The 26,204-nt window shown below is 40.4% G+C and overlaps 1 protein-coding gene across 8 annotated transcripts in view; it reads left to right on the top strand.

Moving 5' to 3' along the window:
- APBB2 (amyloid beta precursor protein binding family B member 2) overlaps positions 1 to 26,204 on the top strand; it is a 432,194-nt gene that overhangs the window by 53,880 nt on the left and 352,110 nt on the right. For all 8 annotated transcript variants that reach the window (XM_043970484.1, XM_043970483.1, XM_043970490.1 and 5 more), the window contains exon 2: positions 19,152 to 19,275. The gene's annotated coding sequence lies outside the window, so the exon portion shown is untranslated. The remainder of the gene's footprint in view (positions 1 to 19,151; positions 19,276 to 26,204) is intronic.

The raw sequence follows: 26,204 nt of genomic DNA, 5'->3' as shown, positions 1-26,204 counted from the left end.
AGGTCTTTCTGATTCTAAAACAAGCACTGCATCCACTCTACCACATTGCACAGAGCCAAAGAATTGCAGAAATTATTTTTTTCTTTTGTGCTCATTATTCTCATGTCACAAAGCCCAATTAAAAAAAAAATGCTTGATTTTTGGAAAATCATCAAAAATATTTTAGGTTAATGTAACTGTCCCATTACTTTTTGACCCATAATACTTTGAATACCACAGGAAAAATGTTATTCATTTCTATCCTTATTCCTCTGCTCTGCATTTTTTATTATCTGACATTTACCTGTATAAATTTAATTACTTTGAAATTCTTTCCATATAACCCCACTATGAGGAGGTTTGAGGCACATAGAAGATTAAATATAGCATATGTTTAATTTCCAGAATGAAGGACACTAGCAACTGGGGGGAGGTGATGGTGGTGATGGCACAGATCAGTATAAGCTTCCTGAAAGAGGTGAATTTGTGTTGAACTTTAAAGGAATTTGAAATTCTCTTCATTGGCAGAGGGCAGAGTGAATTTCTTTCTTTTTCTTTTTCTTTTTCTTTTTTGCAGGGCAGCGAGAGTTAAGTGACTTGCCCAGGGTCACACAGCTAGTAAGTGTCAAATGTCTGAGGTCAGATTTGAACTCAGGTCCTCCTGAATCCAGGGCCAGTGCTTTATCCACTACACCACCTAGCTGCACCAGGGCAGAGTGAATTTCAAGCCTAGGAGAAATTTGTGCAGAGTCAGAAGACAGAATATGGAATGTCCTGTTCCTATAAGGGATAGATCAGGGCTTCCTTAAACTTTTTCCACTTGTGACCCCTTTTTGCCCAGAGAAATTTTTACATGACCCCAGGTACATAGGTATATAAACCAGGCATACATAACCTTTTAAAGTTGCCAAATTTTTCTCAACCCTCCACATTCAGTTACTTGACTCACAGTTTTTAAGAAGCTTTGGGCTAGACCAAGTTTGGTTGAATCATAGCGTTCATGAATGAGAGTGATATTAAATTGATCTTGGGAAAGAGAGGCAGGAGCCAGATGGTGAAAGGCTTTAAATGTCAAACACAGAATTGTGTATTTTTTCCAGAAGCAGGAGAGAGGCCCTAGAATTCTGTTAGTCTAGGAGCAAGGTGGTTAGACCTTTGCTTTAGGCAATGACACTTTGCTAAGTGGTTGTGTGCAGGTTGAATTGAAAAGGGGAGACCACCCTTGAATCAGGGTAACTCCTTAGGAAGCTTTTGCAATTGTTCAAGTGAGTGATGATGAAGGATTGAATGAGGGTGATGACTGTGAACAAATATAAATATGTTGTGGACTTTGAATCGGCAAATATAAGAATTGGAAACTGATTGGATGTCAGGAAAAAGGAAGAATTGAGGCTGACTTTGAGGTTGTCAACCTTCGTGGGAAGATGGTGGTTTCCTCAACATAAATAGGAAAGTGAAGAAGAAGGGAGATTTGGGGAAGAAAGATGAATTTGATTTGAAGCATCCTGAGTTTCAGATCCATCAGCAACCCCTTATTAAGTGCCTATTCTGTGCTAGACACTGTTGTGGGGCATTGGGGATAAAAAGACCAAAACAAAATAGTCCCTGCCTTCAAACTGCTTACATTCTATTCAGGATGCCTCTGGGACATCTAGTTCAACATGTCCAGACAGGCAGTGTGTGATGCAGACTGGGGATCAAGAGAGGACCTGGAGAGAAAGGAGAGAATAGGGCCCCATGGAGCCCTGGGGATGATGTCATAGTCTAATCTCGCTTTTTGGGCCATCTTACTCATTGTCTAGGCAAGCCACACCTGTTAACTTATTTCACTCCTCCTCTAATTTAGCAGCCTTTAGGCTTAATCATTTTTCATTTCATGGCTGTTGACTGAACCACCCTGTTTTTATTGAAGCTTCCCCAGGGCATCAAACATTCTAGCTATTGTCTCAACCTTGCCCACAGTAATCATTTTTTTTGCCAGTCTAGTCTTCTTTTCCCTGTAATGTTGTGATTTCTTTGTCTGTATTTGTTTTCATTTCGTCCAACTATTTTCATTTTATTGAGCTAGAAATAGCTCTTATCTGTACCTTTTGCTTTTCACCCTGCTAAGTCTGCCCACCTCAGGGCCCTGGTGACGGCTTTCTGTAGCTTTCCTTGGGGAAGTAGTGAAGAGTGGAAGAAAACTCCCAGGATTTGGGCTGAAAAGCCACGTGGACTTATGAAAGTCTTATAAACTCTGCGAAACTCAGCTTCTCCTCTAAGACTAGGCTAATGATGCTTCTACCTCACTGAGCTGTTCTGGAGATCACATGAGCTAAAGTTTGTAAGGTGTCTTAGACATTTTAAAGCACCAAATAAGTGCAGGCTCTTATTATTATTATTATTATTATTATTATTATTATTATTATTATTATTATTATTATTATTATTATTATTATTATTATTATTAGAAGTGCCTTAGAATAGAGGAAAAGGTCAGGACCATAGAAGTCAGAGGCTCACTGTTGATCTGGCAAGTGTCAGCGTGGGTGACAGAATTCTACAGTTATATTAAAACGCAAGCCTTTGTGTTATTTGTGGATGTCAGCTATTTGTATTCCTTATGAAGAAAGGTGTCTTTAGCAAAACTGTGAAGCAGAAGAACGCTTGAGTAGCTCGAACTTCCCTTGTCCTCCTGCCTTAAACCAGATATCCTGTTCTCGTCGAAACAGGCTTTAAGGGGGCAGCTAGGTGGCGCAGTGGATAGAGCACCGGCCTTGGAGTCAGGAGTATCTGAGTTCAAATCCGGCCTCAGACACTTAACACTTATTAGCTGTGTGACCCTGGGCAAGTCACTTAACCCCAATTGCCTCACTAAAAAAACAAAAAACAAAAAAACAAAAAAACAAAACAGGCTTTAAGGAGGGACCCACTATCAGTGGGTCATACCTTAGTGTGAATTTAATTAAGGCGTTACATCTTCCAAGTACATAAGCTTTAAGTGTGGAACAAAGGCTTTCATTAACAGAATTTCAGGCTTAGCTACCTGTACCTTCTGAAGGTGGTTTAGAACTGGCCTTACCATCAGAGATAACTCTAGTTGTATTTCTCAGACTCAATTCACAAACTTAAGCCAAAACATAATCCTAACTACATAGGATGGGAAAAGGATTTAGAATCAAAAGGGACCTTACCTAGATATATTTTAGGTCAATCTCCTCCTTTAAAAAAACATGGAAACTGAGGGCCAGAGAAGTTACATAACTTGTTCAAGGTGACTGATAATAGTCACTATTGGAACCCAGTTATATTAGGGAAAGGCAGCTAAGTGGTTCAGTCGATGGAGTGCCAGAAGTCTCATCTTCCTGAGTTAAAATTCAGCTTCAGACACTTACTAGCTGTGTGACCCTGGACAAGTCACTTAACTCTTCTGCCTCAAGTTTCCTCATCTGTAAAATAAGCTGGAGAAGGAAATGGCAGATTGTGGTAGTCTGAAATTGAACCCACAATATCTCTGAGGTATGCTGGTACAGATTTTAATTGTGTGTTACTGGTGACCAAAGCGAGGCTCGGAGAACTTTGCCAATTTGCCTGTGATACCCTGGCTGTGACTTGAGTCCAGCCAATTCTTCAGACTGCAAGGCCCATGCTTTGTCCACTACTCCACAGTGCCTATCATTTACTTTATCACATAATAGGAAAAGACAAACCTATGGAAAGCATCTGGATGCTGTTTGACTAAGGCCCATTTTGAGGTTGTAGGGGAGGGTTTTAATGCCTGTGACCTAAAGGGGTAAGCTGGGGAGGCCCCCACTTTCTGTCCTGTGTGTAAATGATAAAATCAGCATGCCACTAGGATATGATGCTGCTAACGAGTAGTTTCTTTTCTAATGTAGCTTAAAAAAACCCCAAACCCTGCTATAATGGGCAATAGTCTCCAGATAAAAAGAGTAAAAAAGGATTTTTTAAAAAGATGGAATAGGTGAATGATATGTAGAAGTATAATATAATCTAAAGAGTATAATCTAAATCCATTCTGCATATTATTTTCAGGAAGGAGCTTTTTTCCCACCTCTGCCAAAGCAGAGGCCATTTAATGGATTTTGATTCAATATGTGTGATAACTTTCTGGTTAATAGCCCTCCCTTTTTTTTTAAGATTGTAATTTCTTTGAGATCAAGATTTGTGCCTTAAAAAACTATCTTTTTATCCTCCATGCATGCCTACATCAGTGACTTCCATATAGCAGACACTTAATAATTGGCAAATGGAATTGAACCAGTGTTTTGGTGTGTTTTTAGTTTCCTAAGGGATCCATAGTGGCCACCAAGTTGAGAAAAGAAAAATATATATAACCCGAAGGTCCGTGGTGGGGTTCCCTTAATTACAGATTCACTCAACTTCTGCCAGTCTGTGGTAAGAGAGGTTTCTAACTTAGAATAGGAGCGGTTAACCTCTGGCTCATGACTTCTTAAGGGACTTAACCAGGATATGACAATCCCATTTATACTTATAGTGGTCAACATTCAAGGAAACTAACAACCTTAAGTAATGCCCGAAGGTTAGAGGCAATATTGTCGATGCTAGGAGAAGCAAACTGGGAAGCTCTTGAGAGCAGAAACTGCTCTGTGATTGTGTAGATATCCCCACTGCCTGCATGTAGGAAGCACTGAACAAATGCTTCTTGAGTTATTGAATTAAATCAGAATACAGTAACAAAAGGATATGGAAGTATCTAAGAGTCATTCAGAAATAAACAATACTGTACCCCCTCAAAAATGGCTCTGGTTATTAAAACCATATCCTGGAAATAAACTTCTTCTTGGCAAGAGCCATTCTTTGTTTGACACATTTCATTTGTTTTCCTGTGCCAAGTACATTTGTGCAGTTACAGATTAGAATTAAAAGCAGGGTTTGTTTTTTTTTTGGTGGAAGCTGGACAGAACAATATTTTATTTTGCATCTGAAATATGTGAAAGCAAGTCTCTGTTAGAATAGAAAGAGCAGACTGAAGGGCTTCAGCTCCTGAAGGTAATACTCAGATACTAAGAAATTGGAATGTAATGAATGACTTTTCAAACAATTTTTATATGAGACTTGCGATTTCACTGATAGAGGGAATTCCCAATAAGGAAAAGCCCTTCACCAAAATAGATCAGCACTTAACTCTACTAGATACCATGGATATAGGTTGCCTGAGGTATTTAGAAGTTAAATGACTAATCCAGGGTCACACAGCCAGTATGTGTCAGAAGCTACACTTGAATCTGAGGCCAGCTCTATCTCCACTGTGTGTGAAATGTTTCAGTCTTTAACGGATGATTATTTAACTTGTCATGTTGTGATTCCTGACCCTACTGTAACAGGATGGAGAGAGTGGTGGGCGTTTTTGTCTAGGGAGGCAGATTGTTGCTACTCCTATTAAACAGATGAAATCATGTGATGGTAGAAAATTATCTTATAATAGTTAAGCCCCTAAAGTGAAAGTTTACACGAAGTCTAAATAGGAATTATATGCAGTATCACTGCAATTTTATGATACCTTGCTTTTTAAAAACTGAGTAACTTACACATTCAAAAATGTTACTGATACATTGTGGTATAGTGGAAAGATAAATCAGTCAGTAAACATTTACTAACCACCTACTATGTGCCAGGCACTATGCAAAGTGCTGAGGGTACAGTGAATAAAAAAGACAGTCCTGTCCTCAAGGAGCTTATAATCTTTTTTTTTTTTTTGGTGGGGCATTGAGGGTTAAGTGACTTGCCCAGGCTCACACAGCTAATAAGTGCCAAGTGTCTGAGGCTGGATTTGAACTCAGGTCCTCCTGAATCCAGGACTGGTGCTTTATCCACTGTGCCACCTAGCTGCCTCCAAGGGAGCTTATAATCTAATGGGAGGCTGGGAGACAACACACAAAAGGGGAAGGGGGGCGGCACCATTCCTGGAGTTGAGACTAGGCAGAGAAGCAGATGCAAAGCAGAGTAATCTGAGAGTCCAATTTATTAAGTCCTTTATTAAGGAAGGCAATGGGAGGATTTTGGTACCCTACTCTCCAGCCCTCCAGTCAGAGGAGAGAGGAGGCTGAGGGAGTTGGTGTCAATCAAGGCTTGAATTAGCAGCCTCTTGATGCTAATTATCCTGGGAGGGGAATCTTATTTGGTGGAGCTAAAACCAAGCAGGGCAGTGGATGGAGTGGAGAATATTCTTTAATGGATAAACATTTAGTTTTGAAGGCCACATGTTTTGATCTGCTCCAATTCGTATCCTTTTTACCTGAACTCACCTACCTTTACACTTTAGCTACAGATGACTCGCCGAGCCTTTGAGAACAAAAAAGTTAGGCTGAAGAAAAGCAGTCTCTTTCTCACATAGGGTCTCCACTTTTTAATTTTAGGCCAGTGGTCCATTCTCTAGTGTAGTCTTTATTTGTAATACATCTTTTAGGTGTGAAATCTATGTCATGTAAGAAGTTAATCAATTCTCCCATTCGCTTCTCTACTCTGTAATTTTGGATGATGTTTGATGTAAAAAAAAAATTGTAATTCCTCTATAACTGAAGTAGAGTCTTTGAGATTTAGTGTGTGTGGGGAAATTTATGACCCTGAGGCCAATTCATTGATTAGGTAGGCTAGTCCTCTCAAAATAGAACACTATCCATCACTGGGCCACTTCTCGGAGTGGTTTTGTCACACTTCTGAGACCTGATGGTCTAGCCCTCTAGAGCCCAAGGTCACCTGCTTTATTGAGCATTGGAGGAGAACTTAATTTTTTCCCAATCAGGAGGAAAAATGTTTATCTAAGAGCTCAGTGTGTTGATCGGTCAACAATCATATATTAATGCATTGTGTTTGGCCCTGGGAATACAAAGACAAAAGTGAAATAGGTCCTGCCCTCAAGGAGCTTACACTCTTAGTTCTTTTCTTTCTTTCTTTCTTTCTTTTTTGGTGAGGCAGTTGGGGTTAAGTGATTTGCCTAGGGTCACACAGCTATTAAGTGTCAAGTGTCTGAGGCCAGATTTGAACTCAGGTCCTCCTGAATCCAGGGCCAGTGCTCTATCCACTGCACCACCTAGCTGACCCTCTTAGTTCTTAATAAATACATGTTTAATTGTTTTTGATTTTGTTCAGTTCCTAAATGATCCTTAATCAGAGAAGAGACAAGTGAATTATGGTGCAATGGAATTGGGATGGAAACCCATTTGTTGAACATGTACTATGTGCCAAGTAATATGCTAAGGAAGAGAACCCTTGTTTTTAAAGACCTCAGAGTTTAATACAGGGAAAACATACATATAGGAGGGGTCAGCTGCAGGGTAAATCATCTCTGACCGTTTGGAAAGCAGTTAGTGGGACTACAGTTTGAAGTGGAATGAGGACTCTGGGTTACTTACCTCAGAGAGGAATAAGGGTGTGTGTGTGTGTGTGTGTGTGTGTGTGTGTGTGTGTGTGTGTGTGTGTGTGTGTGTGTGGTCAACATCCAGATAGCAAGGGGCTAACAAGTGCCTTATGGTAACTGAGCAATGGGGGCCCTGGGGCAAGAGGAGAAAGGTTCCATGAGGCCTGATCCTGATTGGTCCACAGGTGCCTACAGGTAGGGGAGATGGTCCTTGGCTCCACACAGTGGGAGCTCAGACTGGTCTTTCAAAGGTAGGTAGCTTGTGACAGGGGAGGGGAAGGACACAAGAAAGGAGAAAATGGAAGGTGCTTGGTGAATCAGTAATCCTGGGTTCTAGTCCTGCTTCTGTTACTGACTAGCCATTTGACCTTGGACAAACTTATCTCTTTGTCTCATCTGTCAAATGAGTTTGTTTGACCAAATATTCCCTCAGATCCCTTTCAGCTCTTAAATGCTATGGGGTAAATTCTTCAATGGGCCTCTTGAATTTTAACATAATAGATTCAGAATTTGAAACGGGCAATGGCTCTTGTCATAGTCTGGCTTCCTCTATGTTTCTTTGTGTGGATGGCTACTTAGACTTCATTTCAGCCACTCACGGAACTATTGTAATAGTTCACATTTAATTAATAATAATAATAATAATAACAATTCAGAAAATGTTTAATAGATAAATCAATATCTATTAAATAAACACATGAGGAATCTGTAGAAATGTTGCCATTTAATTTTTCTATCAGACATTAAAAATACATTCCCTAAAAGATCCAAAGCAACGTGGGACATATACAAACTGAAACAGCAGTTTGGTTGAGTGGCTGGTTCTGGAGCAACCTCCTGCATTCCGTTCCCAATTGGCAATAATTCTTAATGGGCCAGATCTCACAAGGTTCAACTTCTCCCTGGGTAAAAATTAAGGATTTGTGAAGGAGCATTTGCTTTGGGAGGCCACCTTTTAGTGATCTGAAGCAGTAATTTCATTAAAGTCACCCTGTTGGCCTGACTTACTTTACTTTCAGGGAATGCTATACCCACATGCAGTCACAGCATCTGGACCAATATTCATTCTGCATTATTGAGCAGTTTCCACAACTACCCCAAACTGGGGTGTGTGTGTGATCAAGTTCTAGACTTGCATTTAAAAACTTCAGAAGCTTGTAATGAGTTGTGAAGATAACCATTTATTTGGCTTCTTTAGTCTCTATAGTAAAAAAAAAAAAAAAAAAAAGAGGTATCCAGCCAGGCAGGTTATTTCTGTGGGTTAATGTTCTATGTAGTTTACAGGTGAGACTAGATTCCCTCTGCTTTTTTTTTTTTTAATTAAAGAAGCATTTGCTGTTTTCACGATTGTGAGTCATTTGGGTCCCTACTACCTTAATCATATCCTCCTTGCTGTTCATTTGACATTCTGAATGATGAAAGATCTTCATCCTCTCATACTATGTAGTTTTCTCATTTTCAGTGTCTGTAGGGACGGGGGAGCTGGGAGTGGGGGTTGGGGAGACAGCCACATGTCTTATCAACGGGGTGATTGGCCAAGATTTCTGAATTATTTCTTTAAGGACTGACAAAAACCCAACAACTTTGTGGAGGCTCTCATTTGACTTGATAAAGGAAAAGTTGGTTTTGGCCTCTAAAATAAAAAATTCTGTTTTTCCAACTTAAAAAAAAAATCGTGCATGTGTACAGGAAATGCTTCTAATGTAATTGATATTCCCCTTGTTAAAACTGTGTTGTTACTGGATGGATTCCAGCATGTGTTCTTTTCCTTATTTTTAAGAAAGTATTCCACTCTCTGCCAGAATATACACAAATATAATCTATTCAAACCCAGAACAAGGACTTAAAATTAAAAACAACCTTAACTGCAGTTTGACATTTTATACAGTGTAAAACGTACAGTTTTTTTTTCCCCTGGAAAATTATGACCTACCTAAGGATTAAAACAAAAGCTTTATGGAAATCAGAATTTAAGTTTAACTTCTCTGTTATTTCAGTAAAAGAAACATGTTTAATGGTTTGGTTCATTTGAAGCATTTCATGATGTTGAACATCAGCTCATGGAGATAGGTGAAATTTATCAATAGAATAGGACTTTAGAGCTAAAAGAGACCTTTGAAGGCATGTGGTAGAAGGACGACCAGATTTGTACAGGAAACACAGGTTCAAAACTGACCCTGCCTCTTACTACCCATGTAATGTTGGGCTGCCTCTCTGAGTGTCCATGTTCTCCTCTGTAACATGAGGGGGTTGGGTTAAAGGTTCTCTGAAGTCCCTTCCAAAAAACTAAATCTGATTTCTTCATGACCCCTGTGATTTAGTCGACCTCATTTTATAGATTAAAAAACAGGGAGGGGACAGCTAGGTGGTGCAGTGGATAAAGTACCAGCCCTGGATTCAGGAGGACCTGAGTTCAAATCCGGCCTCAGACACAACACTTACTAGCTGTGTGACCCTGGGCAAGTCACTTAACCCCAATTGCCTCACAAAAAAACAAAAAACAAACAAAAAAAAAACCAGGGAGGGGTTGTAATCAATCAATCAATCAGTCAATCAATCAATGATTTATTTATCCTAAGATCAGGACACATCTTCTGACTCGCTCCTAGTTCATTTCTTTCTATAGTACTCTCTTAAAACTATGCTTTTTTTGGGGGGGGGGGAGCAGGACAATGAGAGTTAAGTGACTTACCCAGGGTCACATAGCTAGTAAGTGCCAAGTGTCCGAAGCTAGATTTGAACACAGATCCTCCTGAATCCAGGGCCGGTGCTCTGTCCACTGCGTCTGTCACCTAGCTGCCTCTCGATATACTTTTTAAATCAAAATCAGTTGAAGAGTGACTTAAAAATTGGAGGTATTTTTATCCCCTCTTTGCTCCAATTCCTTAGAAGTTACATTGCAGTGATGACCAATAAAACAGTTCTAAATCACTGGTTCTCAAACTTTTTTTGAGTAATGGACCCTTATGGCAGTTGAGTAAAGCCTTATGTGACCATGGATTGTTGACTGCATAATTGAAGAAAATGCTAAATTTCAGTATAGAGATTAGTGAATATAAAGGTATATGTTTTTTTACCATCCAATTTTATATCCCCCCTCCCGCCCAAATCTATCCCTACGTGCCCTTAGATCCCAGGTTAAAACCCCATACTCTAAATCATTGGCAGCTACAAAGTACTTTCTGATTTTAATCTTTTATCAATCAGCACTGCTACCACTATCTAGAGTAATGCAATGGGAATTATTGAATAATAATTATTAATAATAATTATAATTATTAATAAAATGCCCTGAATTGAAGTTTTGGGAATTGTTGTGGACTTTGCCATTATTCAGCTGTATACTCTTCTTCTCTAATATGAGAGTTTAGACTCAATCTCTAAGATCACCTCCATCTCTAAAGTTCGTGATTCCATTTAACAGGAGTGATTACTAGGATAGACAGAACATTTTTGATAAAAATATTAATGTAAGATTTATTGATGCTTTTCCTGATGACTTCTATAGTGAGTGATAAAACCAGTAAAGCTGTTAGTTTTAGATGTTTTTGAAACAAACTCCAAAGTTATATCTTTGATTATGTTTCAAATAATTAAAGAGCCTGCTTTTTATATTCTTTTGTATGCAAATGTATCAATAACAAGTCAAAAAACATTTACTAAGTGTTTGCTATGTGTTGAGCCCTGGGAATACAAATACAAGTAGAAAGAAAGTCCCTGATCTCAAGAAGGTTACAGTCCCACCAGAGAAGCCAGCACATAAAAGTACCAAGTGGGTGGTCATAGTGGTGGGGATGCTGGGGGTTGGGAGTTCAGCATCGAGAGGATCCATCCTACCAGAGGGAGAGGCCACAGGGCCACTGGGTACTTACTTTCAGAGAGTGAATTTCAGGGCCAGAGTGAGAATAACTAGGGCATGGTGGAGAAAGCCTGGAAAGCAGCAGGTCCTAGTTACTAGAAGCCCTTTTCTCCTTTTATCTGCAATAATCTTGGTCCTTTATTTAGTTTTAGAGGTTCCAGCCTTCAAAATTCCCAATAACTACTTCAGAAAATCCTCCAGTCTATTTGTTATTTTGACTGTGAGTATATAATTTTGGACTCGTCATTCGAATTGCCTTGTTCTGACTTCTTAAACCCATGTACAGTCAGGCTGTGGTACCATGAATCTGGTTATGATGGAACATTTTGGCACTTGGACAGTAGTAAAAAGTTAGCCAGACGCGGAGGCATTTCAGAAGATGGCAAGGTTTTAATTCACTTTGGCGTATGTTTGTTTTGGTTTTTTTATTCTAGCAAAGATATTCAAACTAAAAGCCAGTCAAGTCACAGTTCCAGTCTCTAGCAGGAAAGAACAATTAGAAAATTCATGAATCTAGATTCTGTTTAAGTTTCTCCTAGGAAAGATAATCAATCGTTTGGTAGCTTCAGTGAGATTTTGTGTCTTGATTATAGATGTCAGTGGATCAATATTGACTGAGGCCAAATTCCTTCTAGTTAATTCAAACACACATTATCATTTGCAAACTAATGATTTGCCATGGCAGTCAAAGTCCTCCATATTTGGGTTCTAGACTCGTTTTTTAGCTTTTCTTCTCTGATACCTCTATCACCCTCTTCTCATATGTGGCCTATTCCTGGTGGGTCTCTCCCCCCTCTCCAGCCCATCCCCCATTCAACTTCCGCTCGGCCAAGAAAGTTATTTTCCTAAAACACAGACTTCATGCACTCCATATGCAGCTAACCTAGTCTACCCAGTTTTCTGAACTTGTCCTGTGCTTTTTCCCACCCCATTTCCATATTCCTGGAATGTTCTTTCCCTTTTCTTCTCTGATTCTGCCTATTAAAATACTTCCCATTCTTTAAGATGAGGCTCAGGGGCTGCCTCCTTCAGGAAATTTTCCTTTATCGTCCCTAGCTGGAAATAATTATTCTCTCAGAGGATCTCTTAGAGACTTCTGTACTTTCATATACACTTAACATTCTAATTTCTTTAATAATATTTCTATACCAGTAATAAAATAATATAATAGTATAGCCTTTTGAGGTATCTGACACATTTTCCTTCCAACCCTGAGAGGGAGATATACAATTTTTATGCCCCACTATTTTATAGATGAGAGACAGGGGCTCTGAAAGGTTAAAGCATTGTACTTTGCATACAGAAGCAATTAATAATGGTTTGTTGAACAAATGATAAACTTCTTAAGCTCAGAAATCAAGTTTTCATATCTGTTTTCTCAGCAGCCTTGATCAATGCTTTTCCCTAGTAGAGAAGTGATATCTGTTGAACTGAACTGAAGGTGGTTGTTGTCTGTCCTTCATTCTCAAAGAGGACCATAACATCAGGGTGATGTCATGACTTACCGTGAATTGGATTTAAGTGAGGGAGGGCTGTTCAACGTCACTAACCTCACTCTCTTCTCCAGAGTCATCTGGAACCAATGGCAAAATATATATCAGGATGACTGGATGTTTAAGGCAATTGGGGATCAGTGACTTTGTTCAGGGTCACACAGCTAGCTAGTAAGTGTCTGAGGTGAAATTTGAACTCAGGTCCTCTTGACTCCAGGGCCAGTGCTCTATTTACTGCACCATAAGCAAAAGGTTATCCTAAAGCAAATTCATGTTTGTCCAGGGACATTAACCTGTATAAGAACAAAAACTACATCATCTCAGAGTTGGAAGAGATCTCAGAGACTATCCAGTCTAACCCATACTGGAATAATGGTCACCTACCTAGCAGAGGCTTAAAACCGATGAGGGGGAGCAGCTGTTTATTTCACTTTTGGACGGCTCCAGTTTTTAGGAAGTTTTTCTTCACATGGATCTTGAATTTGTTTCCATATAACTTTTGCCCACTGAACCTGGTTCTGCCCTTTTGGGCTAAGTAAAACCAGACCTAATGTTCCTTTCCTTTGATAGCCCTCCAAATTCTTTTTTTTTGGTGGGGCAATGAGGGTTAAGTGACTTGCCCAGGGTCACACAGCTAGTAAGTGTCAAGTGTCTGAGGTCGGACTTGAACTCAGGTCCTCCTGAATCCAGGGCCAGGGCTTTCTCCACTGTGCCACCTAGCTGCCCCTAGCCCTCCAAATTCTTGAAGATAGTTACCATGCTCCCTTTCTTCTACCTCCCACTTATCTATAGACTAAATATCCTCCATTTCTTAACAGGATACTCCCTCAAATGACATATGACATATGACATGGCCTCAAGGTCCATTGCCATCTTGATTGTCCTCCTCTGTTGCCATTCCAAGCATATCAGTGTTCTTGCTAAAATAGAGCTCCCAGGCATATAAAAGAGATGAGTGTTTTGTTTTCTCTGATATAGACATTTAGCAACAAAAATAGCTAGAACTTCCATTACTGACCTTGTCCCACGTGTCTCATTATGGAAGGATGACAAGACTTTAAAACATCAATTACATAGCAATTGTTCATGACCCCATTTGGGATTTTCTTGGCAAAGATAGTAAAGTAATCTTCCATTTCTTCTTCTGGCCCATTTTACAGATCAGGAAACTGAGACAAATATGGTTCAGTGACTTAACGAGTATTTGTTAAGCATCCTACTATCTGTCAGGCATCGTGTTAAATGCTTTACAAAAATATTATCTCATTGATGCTCACAACCACCCTGGGAAGTAGGTACAATTATTATCATCCCTATTTTTCATTTGAGGAAACTGAAGTAGACAGAGGTAAAATGACATTCCCAGAATCACACAGCTAGAAATGTCCGAGACCAGATTTGAACTCTGGTCTTCCTGACTCCCCACATAGTGCTCTATCCATTGCACTAACTAACAGTATTTCTAGGAGGTGGTTTTTTTCTTGGTTTTGAAGGAATGTAAGCCCTGCCCATTTTTAACAAGTTTCAAATGCTGGTCTACTAACAGACTATGTCTGTCATCAGATAACTAACCCAGCCAAATTCTGAGATACTCATCCCTTGAAGCCTGGCCACTAAGTGAAGAATTTTTTGGCCACAGCAACCCCAAAGACTGCCTTCCAAGTCACAGAGGGTTCATGATCTTCCCTGGGAGGCAAAATACCTGTACTTAAAAAATCTCAGATCTTCAAGTCTTGAAGTAATAATAGCCAGAGCAGAATTCTTGGAGGGATCTTTTTTTCCAAAGGATTCCCCCCGCCTTTAATAGCATGTGTGCTTCCAGATGGCATAGGGCTATTGTTATCATCCCCATCAGGCCTCTCACAAAATGTGGTCGGTCACATCATCATGAAATGTGGCCTTTTTGTCATAAGCAGGCTTACAATTCACACCATTGTTACTCATACTTTTCTCTTCTCCCCAGTGGGAGAAGGATGAGGTTGTTCAGGGGCATGGAGACATTACGAGTTGAGCAGGCACAGCGAACCCCTTTCACTCGGGGGTGGCTGGGTTTGTCACCATCATCCATGTTCGTTTTTTCAGGCATCTGAGTTTCTCTTCTTTCTGCTGCCTTTTCTGCCTGCTCACATCTTCTCTGATGGAATTGTGTGGCTCTGGCTGTGATTCTGGCTGATCTGGGTGGTCCTGGGTGTCCTGAGGACCATCGGACAGGGGAGGTTTAAAAAGGGAGAATCAGAAAGAACAGTGACCACAGAACTCTGGGTCAAGCACCAGATTTGGGACGTTTCTCTTGAAAGTAAATGAAAACCAGCCCTCCCATTTGATGTTAGCCAAAACATGTGGAGCTTTCTTAACCTTCCATCCTTCCCAGCAGATTTGAGTGTTTTGGAAATGAACAAGTCAAGGCTTGAAGGCATAATTCAATGCTACCTAATTACAGACTGGAATGTATTTCTCACCTGTCCTTGCTGGTAGCAAGGCAGCAGGTGTCTTCTTATCTTGCTGAACATTTGACCTATCCTGCCTCTGATCAGCCTCGATTTTGTTCCCTCCGTTGTTCTTTGAAAACCCTTTGACTTTAGTGTTAGAGGGGGTGTCGGATATGGAAGGAGAGAGCGGCTTCACCCTTTCTGTTCCCTTACTGGGGATTAAATTTTTTTGCTTTGGGAAATGCATTTTTTTGTGCACTCAAGGACACCCATGTGCTATTGGTACTTCACTCAGTGTCAGTAGTTTTAAAAATGATCACAAGACAAGCCTGTTACTGTATGGGAATCTCAGGAAGCATTTGGCATTATGGGCAGTTTCCATTCAAGATGCCTGCTGCCGAGGAGCCACGGTGCTTTTGGCAGACAAGACATGCATTGTGATTAGGTGGTCTCTTCCAGTTGCCTCTAAATAGGTTTTCTGGACAGTTAGAAGAAAAAAATACAGTGTGACCCTGGGCAAGTCACTTAACTCCAATCGCCTCAGTAAAAAAAAAAAAAAAAAGAAGAAGAAGAAGAAGAAAAAATAACCCTGGGGTATTGAGGGTGTTAACATAAGTCCTAGTAAAATCCCTGTGGGAGATTTTGTAGTAAACTATAGTTCAATTCCATAGGTATTTATTTGTGGAGCCAATCTTTGTGGCGGAAAGAGTGAATGGGAGGGCTGAGTTCTAGTGCTGGCTCTCACTTAACCTCTCTCATTTCGGCTTGTTTCTCTCTGGCTCTTTCTAGCTCTCACATGCCATGATTTTTGTCATGTTTGTAAAGAAGTTTGGGGGTCTAACTGGGAAGACAAGACTTAGAAACATCGATTAGATAGCAATTGTTCATTTGTTTTTCAGTTGTGTTATGGTTTGTGACCCCATCTGGGTTTTCTTGCCAAAGATACTAGAGTAATTTGCCATTTCCTTCTGTGGCTCATTTTACAGATGAGGAAACTGAGACAAACAGGGTTAAGTGACTTGTCCAGGGTCACACAGTTGGCAAGTGTCTGAGGCTGTATTTGAACTCAGGAAGTTGAGTGTTCCTGACTCCAGACCCAGCACTCTATCCACTGTACAACCTGGCTGCCTTAAATATCAATACCAGACAGTAAATAATTAACTGCTAGAATGAGTATAGAGAAAGGAAAAAGATATGGAATCTTAGGAAGACAGACATCTGCAGCCTGTACCTCCCTTCAGCACTGAGAGTTGTTATTCCTCATTGGTGGATTGATAAGGGTTTCAGGTACATTGAATAGGTTTGACCTCTTTGCCCCCAGGCCTTCTTCATAGATAAGGAATAGACAGAGGCCTACTTTTTCAGTGCTAGAAAGGAGCCTGCCATTGGACCAGTTACTTCATTGATACAGGAAACTCTTGGATAAGGAAATTTATTGATGCAAGTGGGACCTTTCGCTGCAACTCAGTCTTAGAGCTTAAATGACTTGTCCGGTGTCATTACATGTCAGAGACAGAAGAGGGCTTGAAGTCACGAATCTGAGTTAGGATCCAAACTCATACACTTAGCTGTGTGACCCTGGTCAAGTCACTTCACCTCTGTCTGCCTTGGTTTCCCCAACTGTAAAAATGGAGATAATAAAGCATCTACCTCCCAGGATGGTTGTGAGGATCAAATGAGATATTTGTAAAGTGCTTAGCATGATTTCCGGCATGAAGTAGGCAATTAGAAAGTTCCTTCATTTCCTTCCTTCCTTTGTTCCTTCCCTCCCTCTCTCCTTCCCTCCTTTCCTTCCCTCCCTTTCCTTTCTTCCTGTTTCTTCCCTTTCTCCCTTCCCAGGGGTCCATGAATAGTTTTGGGGTTTTTTTGGAGGAGTACATGAACTTGAATGTGGGAAAACTACATCTTAATTTTTGTGAATGTTTAAATGGAATTTAGCATTTCTTTCAATTATTTAAGAAACATTCCATGAAGAGGTCCACTGGCTTCATCACGCTGCAAAATAATTGAGACCCAAAGGAATCAAGTGATTTGCCCAAGGTCACTTAGCTAGTAAGGGCTGGATAGAACCAGCAGGTGAGAATTAAATGTTCTTTGGCTCCAGGCTAGTGTTGTTTCTATTCTTTTGTGCTAATAGTAGGCAGGACACTGTTGTATCTGGATCTGTTTTTGAGTTATTGAAACCCTGAGAGCTTTGTGGACTTAGTATCTGAAAATAACACCAGTTATTTCATTTAGTTTGTTTTAAATGGTCTTACAATATGCAGCGTGTAGTTTATTAAATGAAGGCTTCAGGCGAGTTAGTCCCTATTGTGCACTGATGGCTTTAATAAAATGTGAAAATGAGAGTGACTGCCCATTAGCCTCTGGTTTTGTTTTGGTTTTGTTTTGGGTAACTAGCTTCAGCCTTCTGTATCAAGAACTGTGTTTTGAGGGATCAGAGAATCACTTGTTTTACCATTTTATTTTTCCTGATATCTCTGGGACTCCCCAAGGTGCTCAGAACGTGCTAAAAGAGTAGGCGTAATCGTTAAACTCAGTGCAGAGATCTTCCTTGTCCAATTATTAAAAACCAGTCTCTAGAAGGCACACTTACCTATACTGTGGGAGGATGCTTTGGATCTTCCATGCACCTACCCTCCTCTGCCAAAAAATGGATGAGTCTCTTACTCTCTTGAAGATTTCACCTGTAGGTAGCATCCTCCTATGTAGAGCCTGCTCTCCCTTTTTTCTCTTTTGATCTTTCTCTTTCTCTACCCCCACCTTTTGCTCTGTCTCTTGCTCTCCTCCTGTCTCCTTCCTGTTCTTCATCCTCTCTCTTTCTCACTCAGTGTATCTATGAGGTTTCCTGGGGTAGTAGGGAGAGAATTAGTCCCATGAAAGTCTGGAAGAACTCTGGTTGAGTCCTACCTTTGACATATACTGGCTCAGTGGCCCTGATCTTGACCTCTCAGTGGTCCATGACAACTCTCTAAGACTTTCTAAGCTACATTGCTGGAGGGAGTTTTCTCACTGGGAGTTCCCTATGTACTCAGTGGGTCAGTCTCATGTTTCCTTCCTCCCTCTACCCCTTCATGTTAAACAGCTACTGTGTATGAGACACTGTGGGAGCACTGGAAATCTGAGCTCAAAAGAAAGCAGTTCTTGCCTTCAAAGTGCTTACATACTGGATGCTACTTTCTCTGGGAAAACTCAAGCACAGAGCATGCCCTCTGGTTTCTAAACAAGCTGAAAATTGACCAACCCCATGTCCCCCTTAAGTGTTGCTGATGAGGAGATGAGAACCCAAGACTCCCCAAGACCACAGTGGCCATAGTGACACAGGTTACTTCTTTTCCCTCTCCAGTCCCCCCCTCCCCAACCTCGACTCAATTATACACCGTGTTCATTGATAGCAGGCTGGCTTCAGCGGCTGTGTGCACTGTATAAAAGGAACCTGCCACATTCACAATTTCTTACCCCCCAAACACATGAAAATTTTTTGGTGGCCGCTCTTCCATATCTTTTCCTGGAGTCCTATGAAGCTGTGAAATACATTTTCACATTTGAGATGCTATCTGGATTTTATTTTGTTTTTGAAACACACGGAGCAAGTTGCTTTTAAGCCTGCATTCCTGTGGGTGATGATCCCCTCTCGCCATGTCCAAAGAATTCAGAACATGCTTTTTGCCAAAGCATTCTTGTGGTTTTCCATGGGGCAGATCTGTGTGTTCATGGATTTTTCTTTGGAGCTGCTGTTTTCCATGGTTAATTAAAACATCTGGCTTAAATTTTCTGGGAACATAGAATTTTTCCTCAGTGGTGACTAAGTAATGACCTCAGCCCCTTCCTCAGGATTAGGCCACAATGTAGAATTTAAGGGTACTTTTTGGGAAGGTGTTTATTGTTGTTTCTTAATCACTTGTGTTTTATTGAAAAAAAATTCAGGTTGCTGAACCACATATTTATATGTATGTTTTTCTGTTGTCCATAAATGTGAAGTCATGTGATTGATTCTGGCCTTTTACCCTCAGGTCAGAGCTATGGGTGAGCTGCTCCTGTTTGAAGGCCAGCGCGCTGTGGTCGGACCTGCCTAGCTGTGGAACGGAAAGGAAGGCTAAATGGGAAGTCCATAGGAGAAAGCTACTGAAAAAGGAAGTGAGTGAAGGAGACCTAAAGAATTGGCAGTTATATATTACCAGAGAGCATAGACTGGTCTCAGTATAGAAGAGCTGAAGTTTTCATAACTGCTTCCCCTTCCCCTTCCCTTCCCTTTCCCCTCACTCCCTTCCTTCTCCTTTCCTTCCTTCTCCTTTCCTTCCTTTCCTTTCCTTTCCTTTCCTTTCCTTTCCTTTCCTTTCCTTTCCTTTCCTTTCCTTTCCTTTCCTTTCCTTTCCTTTCCTTTCCTTTCCTTTCCTTTCCTTTCCTTTCCTTTCCTTTCCTTTCCTTTCCTTTCCTGTCCTGTCCTGTCCTGTCCTGTCCTGTCCTGTCCTGTCCTGTCCTGTCCTGTCCTGTCCTGTCCTGTCCTGTCCTGTCCTGTCCTGTCCTGTCCTGTCCTTTCCGTCCTGTCCTTTCTCCTTTCCCTCTTCTCTTCCCTTCTCTTCCTCCATTCCTTCCTTCCACCAGAGAATCCACTTGTACAAATTGCAATCTACTCCCTCTGAGTCTAAAATTCTTCATCTATAAAATGGGGCTAATACCATCTGACACAAGTTCATGAGGTCCTAGATTTTTAGGTTTTAAAGCAAGAAGGGATCTCTGCTACATTTCTTCATTTTGAGAAGCTCTCATTTGGGGAATATGGTTTATATTGAGGGCCAACCTATATTCTGATATAGTGCTAGGAAAAAAATGGACTTATAATAGCCTATGTTCTTTTTTTTGCTGAGGCAATTGGGGTGAAGTGACTTGCCCAGGGTCACATAGCTAGTAAGTGTTAAGTGTCTGAGTCCGGATTTGAACTCAGGTTCTCCTGAATCCAGGGCTGGTGTTCTATCCACTGTGCCACCTAGCTGCCCTTAATAGCCTATATTCTAATATGATATATAGTCCAAGGGAAAAAAAATAGACCAATAATAGCCCAACACAACATTCTTGACTTTGGCTGGGAAAAAAACCCAATGTCCCAACTCATAAATCCCAGCCAAAGCTGAAATGCCCCTAGAACTTTTTCTTCATTCTATTTTCTCATTGTGAAGAGGGCAAGAGTCTGAGCACACAGAGGCTATAGAGAGATACCCCTGACACTGTTGAGAAGTACCTGGTTCTGCTTCCTTACATTTTCTTAGGAAGATTTTTTTTCTCTTCTTGCTCTATCAAAACATTATAACATTGAAATTTTCAGGGAGGTGGGTTTTGTTTTTTTTTGTTGTTGTTGTTTTTGTTTTTCTGAGAGGTACGCATTTGAAATAGGCAGAACAAATGTACTAAGGACACATGTGAACAGACCCCAAAACAGCACTGTTATGGACAATGGGAAAGAACCATTGAGGAATCAACTTGACACATGGTTGTAAGAGATCCAGTGACTCCTCCTGCAGCAGCGCTGGGACGGCAACATGCTGCGATTATTCTTATTGCTGTAGCTACTGACCCTATTAATCATGCTGTATTCTTGGAGCTTCCCCCCACGGAGTTATCTCAGGTGAAGGACAGGTCTTGGCAGCTCCTTAATGTGGTTTGGAAAGGCCATAGGAGTTTCCCCAGGTGAAGCCAGTCACACATGGCTAGCCTCACCTTTAGTTTGCAGTGTCCGGTTTTCTCGCGTACTACTCAACTGGTTCATTGGGATTTTTCAGTTTAATAAGCATATGTTAGCTTTTGTTTCCTCTTACCCCCTGGTGGGCTCCTTTATGATTAAGTGATATTTAAAAATAAAGTAATAGCAATCATTAGTACAGAATGGAACACATTGGCATAACCTAGATCCTTCCATATTTGGAGGTTTAAGGCCCATTAGGGAGGTAGCACAGCTGGCTATGAGATTAGCATTGGTTTGGGATTAAAGAATTCTGTGCCCATGCCCCCTCCTCCCCCCCAAAAGTGTTCTGCATGAGGGAAGCCAGGTAGCCTCCATCCTGACAGGCAGGGTTCTCAATGTCCTTAGATGAGACTTAAATAGATTCTGATTTGACTAGAATAAATGGTCATGAATGCAGCAGGTGGAGGAGATGACTTCAGAAACTTTTTTTAAAACAGTGATTAGTTGTGATGATGTCTTGGTTGTCATCATCATTAATTGATGCTTTTTGTTTTAACAATTTAGTTGTTCAGGGACGTTCCCCCCACTCCAATGTAGACATCCATACAATTGAGCTGTCCCTTGTAACAAAGAAAAACAGTGAAGCAAAAGCAGTGATAAAGCCAATGTGTCTGACCGGTATGAAGCAGTTCTGCCCTCTCTCTGCTAATGGGAGGGAAGGTACATTTCATGTAGGTAAACTTTTTGAGGTTCTTTCCAGACTTAACCTACTAAGTCTTATGGTGATTCTAAAACTCAGGTTTTTAGAAATTATGTACATTGAAAAGCATCTTTTTTTGCGGGGCATGGGGCAATGAGGGTTAAGTGACTTGCCCAGGGCCACACAGCTAGTAATTGTCAAGTGTCTGAATCCAGATTTGAACTCAGGTCCTCCTGAATCCAGGGCCGGTGCTCTATTCACTGCACTACCCATCTGCCCCCACAAAGCATCTTAATTCATAAAGTTCTAAGAAAACTTTTTAGTTTGAAGCTTTTTTTTTCTTGTGAGAAAAGCCATAGAGCTTGTATATTTTTTCCCCAATTTTGTTTTCTTTTTTCCCCCCCAATTTTCATATGGAACTGGGATTTTTAAAAAATTTTAATTTTTAAAACATTTTATTATTTTCCAGTTACATATAAGGATAGTTTTCAACATTTGTTTTTACAGGATTTTTCGTTCCAGATTTTTTTTTCTCCCACCCTCTCTTCCCTCCCTCCTCCCCAAGACAAAAAGCAATCTGATACAGGTTGTATATGTACAATCACATTAAACATATTTCTACATTAGTCATCTTGTGAAAGAAGAATCAGAGTATAAGGGAAAAACCTCAAAAAAGAAAGAAAACCCCCCCTAATCCAATAGTAGAAACAGTATAGTTCAATCTGCATTCATAATTTACAGTTCTTTTTTCTGGATGTTGAGAACATTTTCTATCACAAGTTCTTTAAAACTGTTTTGGATTGTTGTACTACTGAGAAGAGCCAAGTCTATCCCCATTGTTCATCATACAATGTTGTTGTTAGTGTGTATTGTGTTCTCCTGGTTGCTCCTCTCAGTCAGCATCAGTTCATGTAAGTCCTTCCAGGTTTCTCTGAACTCCTCCTGCTCATCGTTTCTTACAGCACAATAGTATTCCATTACATTCATATACCACAATTTGTTTAGCCATTCCCCTATTGATGGGCATTCCCTCGATTTCTAATTCTTTGCTACCACAAAGAGAGCTGCTATAAATATTTTTGTACATGTGGGTCCTTTTCCCTCTTCTATGGTCTCTTTGGGATACAGACCTAGCAGTGGTACCACTGGGTCAAAGGATATGAATGGTCCCACAGCCCTTTGGTCATAATTCCAAATTGCTCTCCAGAATGGTTGGATTAGTTCACACCTGGGACTTTTTTTTAAATGACTGTGCAATGGACAAATATGCAAATAGAGACTTCCCATTTTCTCTCAACTCCAGAATTTTAAAATGACAAAAGCAAAACATTGAAAGTATCATAAACATAAATTTCCTGGGGCAGCTAGGTGGCACAGTGGATAAAGCCCTGGCCTTGGATTCAGGAGGACCTGAGTTCAAATCCAGCCTCAGACACTTGACACTTAACTAGCTGTGTGACCCTGGGCAAGTCACTTAACCCTCATTGCCCTGCAAAAACAACAACAACAAAACCAAAACATAAATTTCCTAATAATAAAAAAGAAAATCCTGGAATTCTAAAGCAGAATTCAGCTGTCTCAAAAATGGGCCATGTGTCCCACTAATTATGAGTTTATTTTTGGATAATCGACAATTATACAGAATTGGACTGAGATTATTATTATTTATAATTTGGTTAAATACTGGATAGATTGTGCTCTTAGTGGTCCCAGATTGCCCTCTGACACACAAACCCATCTCTTGGATACCAGTAATTTCCCATTGATGCTAAATGGCTGCAAATCACAGAACACCACAAACTACTGCTGTACATAACTGAAAGGAAGGACATCAGAAAGCTTCCTGGTGACTGTGAGCAGGCTGCTGCATGCTACTAGATATGTCTTTAGAGCTAGAAGTGGCATCAGAGGCACTATCAGGGGTGGGTATAACCCCCAAAGGAGGTGGGCTGTTCATGTCAGGAGAGTCAGAGATAAGAGACAGCTTGAATGGTGTGTTAGTTTGCTGAAATTTTCAAAGAATGAGAATCAAGACTTTGCCCAGGCAGGATCACTATGTGGTTCTTCTCTGGAGGATTGGTAGATAGCCACAGAGAAGAATCACACACTGTAAGAAAGCAAGTATGGGAGGGTTGTTAGTTGCATCAGTGGAAGGGAAATCAATCTACCAGAATAATCCACCAATTGGTGGACAGACAGGCTGGGGTGCTTTGCACTAGCCTGAAACTGAGTCAATTTAGCGATAAAAGTCCTCAGGGGACTCCAAGTTAGAGAAAGATTCTCAGATTATAGGTATTGCACAAGTAAAGATAACATGCTTGGTGAAGACAGGCTTCTTTGTCATGAATCAGAGTTTTTGGCTACAGCTGCATATGCAGAGATTATTCTCTGCAAGAATTCACATTCTTGAAGCCTTAGCCAGTGGGGACATCCACAGAGCTTTCTCTTGCTCTTGGTGTTATAATAAACTGTATGCCTTTCTTATAATCTCTCATTTTGTGGATTCCCCGAATAATTGTGTTTACAGTTAATAAAAGGCCTTCTTTCCATAAGCAGCTTCACTTTAATATCATTTGTGTATTCCTTGAACACTTGCTGTGAGTCAGGCCTAGTGCTAGGTGCTGGGAGTACAGAGACAAAAATAAAATAGTCCTGCCCTTAAGGAACTTATAATTTAATGAGGGAAATGCATATAAATTATAAATAGAACATATATACAAAGTCATTTCAGGGTTATGGGAAGGACTAGTTCTTGTAGATGGCTCTTGAATGGAATTTTGAAGCAAGCTAGCAATTCTAAGAGTTGAAGGTGAGGAGGGAGTGTATTTCAGGCTTGGATGACCTGCCCAGAAGTTGAGAGATGAAATGTCTTATAAGAGGAAATATTAATGCATCTGGAATGTTAAGTAGAGGCTGGGAGATCAATTAGGAAGCCTCTGATATAGTCAAAGTGAGAGGTAATGAAGACCTGAACTATGGTGGAAGTTATACGAGGGCCAACAAAGGGGTGGATTTGACACATATTGTGGTGGCAGAATCATAAGACTTTGTAAATGATTGGATGTGAAGGGTGAAGAAGGTGTAAGAGTTGAGCATGACTCCAAGGTCTCTACCCTGGGCTCCTGGAAGGATGGTGGGCTGTTTAACAGAAGTAAGAAAGTTGGGAAGAAGGGAGGGTTGGGGGAGGGGTTTGGCAGTAGGGATCATAGATCTAGGGGAGACCTTAGAGGTCTATCTAGTCCCTGCCCTGCCTTACCCCCCACCAATCCCTTATTTTATAAATGAGATTCAGGTAGACCTAACCAAAGTCACACAGGTGACTGACCACATAGGTCATCAAAGATAACATTTGAACTTAGGTCTTCTCACTTCAAAGTCAGTGATTATTTCTCCTCTAGCTAGTTGTGCTTTAGATGCCTATGGGACATCTAGTCAGGGAGGTCCAGTGGGCATTTGATGACCTGAAATTCAAGTTCAGGAGAGAAATTGGTGTTGGATATTTAGATTTTAGAGTCATCTGCATAGAGTTGAACCTATGAAAGCTGATGAGCCTTCTCAGGGTAAAGATAGAGAAGAAGTTCCTGAATAATTTGCTTTAACCACAGGCTTTTTTTCTTAGCACTTAGGTATTTTATTTATTTTAAAATATTTAAAAATCTTTTATTTTTTCCAATTACAATTAAAAACAATTTTAAACATTTTTTAAAAATTGTGAGTTCAAATTCTCTCCTTCTCCTTGTTGTCCCACCTCTCTGAAGTAGTAAGGAATTTGATATATGTGGTCATGTAAAATATATTTCCATGTTAGTCATGTTAAGAAAGTGCCAGGAAGTCTTTTCTTCCTGAGTTCACATCTGACCTCAGACACTTTCTGGCTGGACAACTCACTCAACCTTATTTGCCTCAGTTTCCTCATCTTTAAAATGAGCTGAAGAAGGAAATGGCAAACCATTCCAGTATGAGTTGGAGTCATGAAGAGTCATGAACAAAAGAAAATATAGCCCCCCAAAACCTCCCACAAAAACCCAAAATACCCCATGGAAGTAAAAAAATAGTATGATGCATTCTGAGTCCATCAGTTCTTTCTCTGGAGATGTATAGCAGTTTCCAACATAAATTCTTCTGAATTGTCTTAGATCATTGTATTGCCAAGAACAGCAAAGTCATTCACAGTTGATCATCACACAATATTGCTATTATAGTGTACAATGTTTTCCTGGTTCTGCTTAATTCACTTTGTATCAGTTCATGTAAGTCTTTCCAGGTTTTTCTGGAACCATCCTGCTGAAACCATCATTTCTTATGTCACAATAGTATTCCATGAGAGTCATAGACCACAATTTGTACATATAGATACTTTTTCCTTTTTTTTTCCAGTCTCTTTGAGATACAGACTTAGTAGTGGTATTGCTGGGGTCAAATACTTTGGAAGCCCATACTTTGCTTTAAGATTGTTAATGAAAGGGGCGGCTAGGTGGCACAGTGGATAAAGCACTGGCCCTGGAGTCAGGAGTACCTGAGTTCAAATCCGGCCTCAGACACTTGACACTTGCTAGCTGTGTGACCCTGGGCAAGTCACTTAACCCCCATTGCCCTGCAAAAAAAAAAAAAAAAAAGATTGTTAATGAAAAATTCAAAATATGAAAACAATACAAAAGAAGAAATATTCTTGTTTTATCAATCACA

This window comes from Dromiciops gliroides, chromosome 6 (assembly GCF_019393635.1).
Source record: "Dromiciops gliroides isolate mDroGli1 chromosome 6, mDroGli1.pri, whole genome shotgun sequence".
In the NCBI taxonomy this organism is placed as follows: Eukaryota; Metazoa; Chordata; class Mammalia; order Microbiotheria; family Microbiotheriidae; genus Dromiciops; species Dromiciops gliroides.
This window is presented reverse-complemented; position numbering and strand designations above follow the sequence as displayed.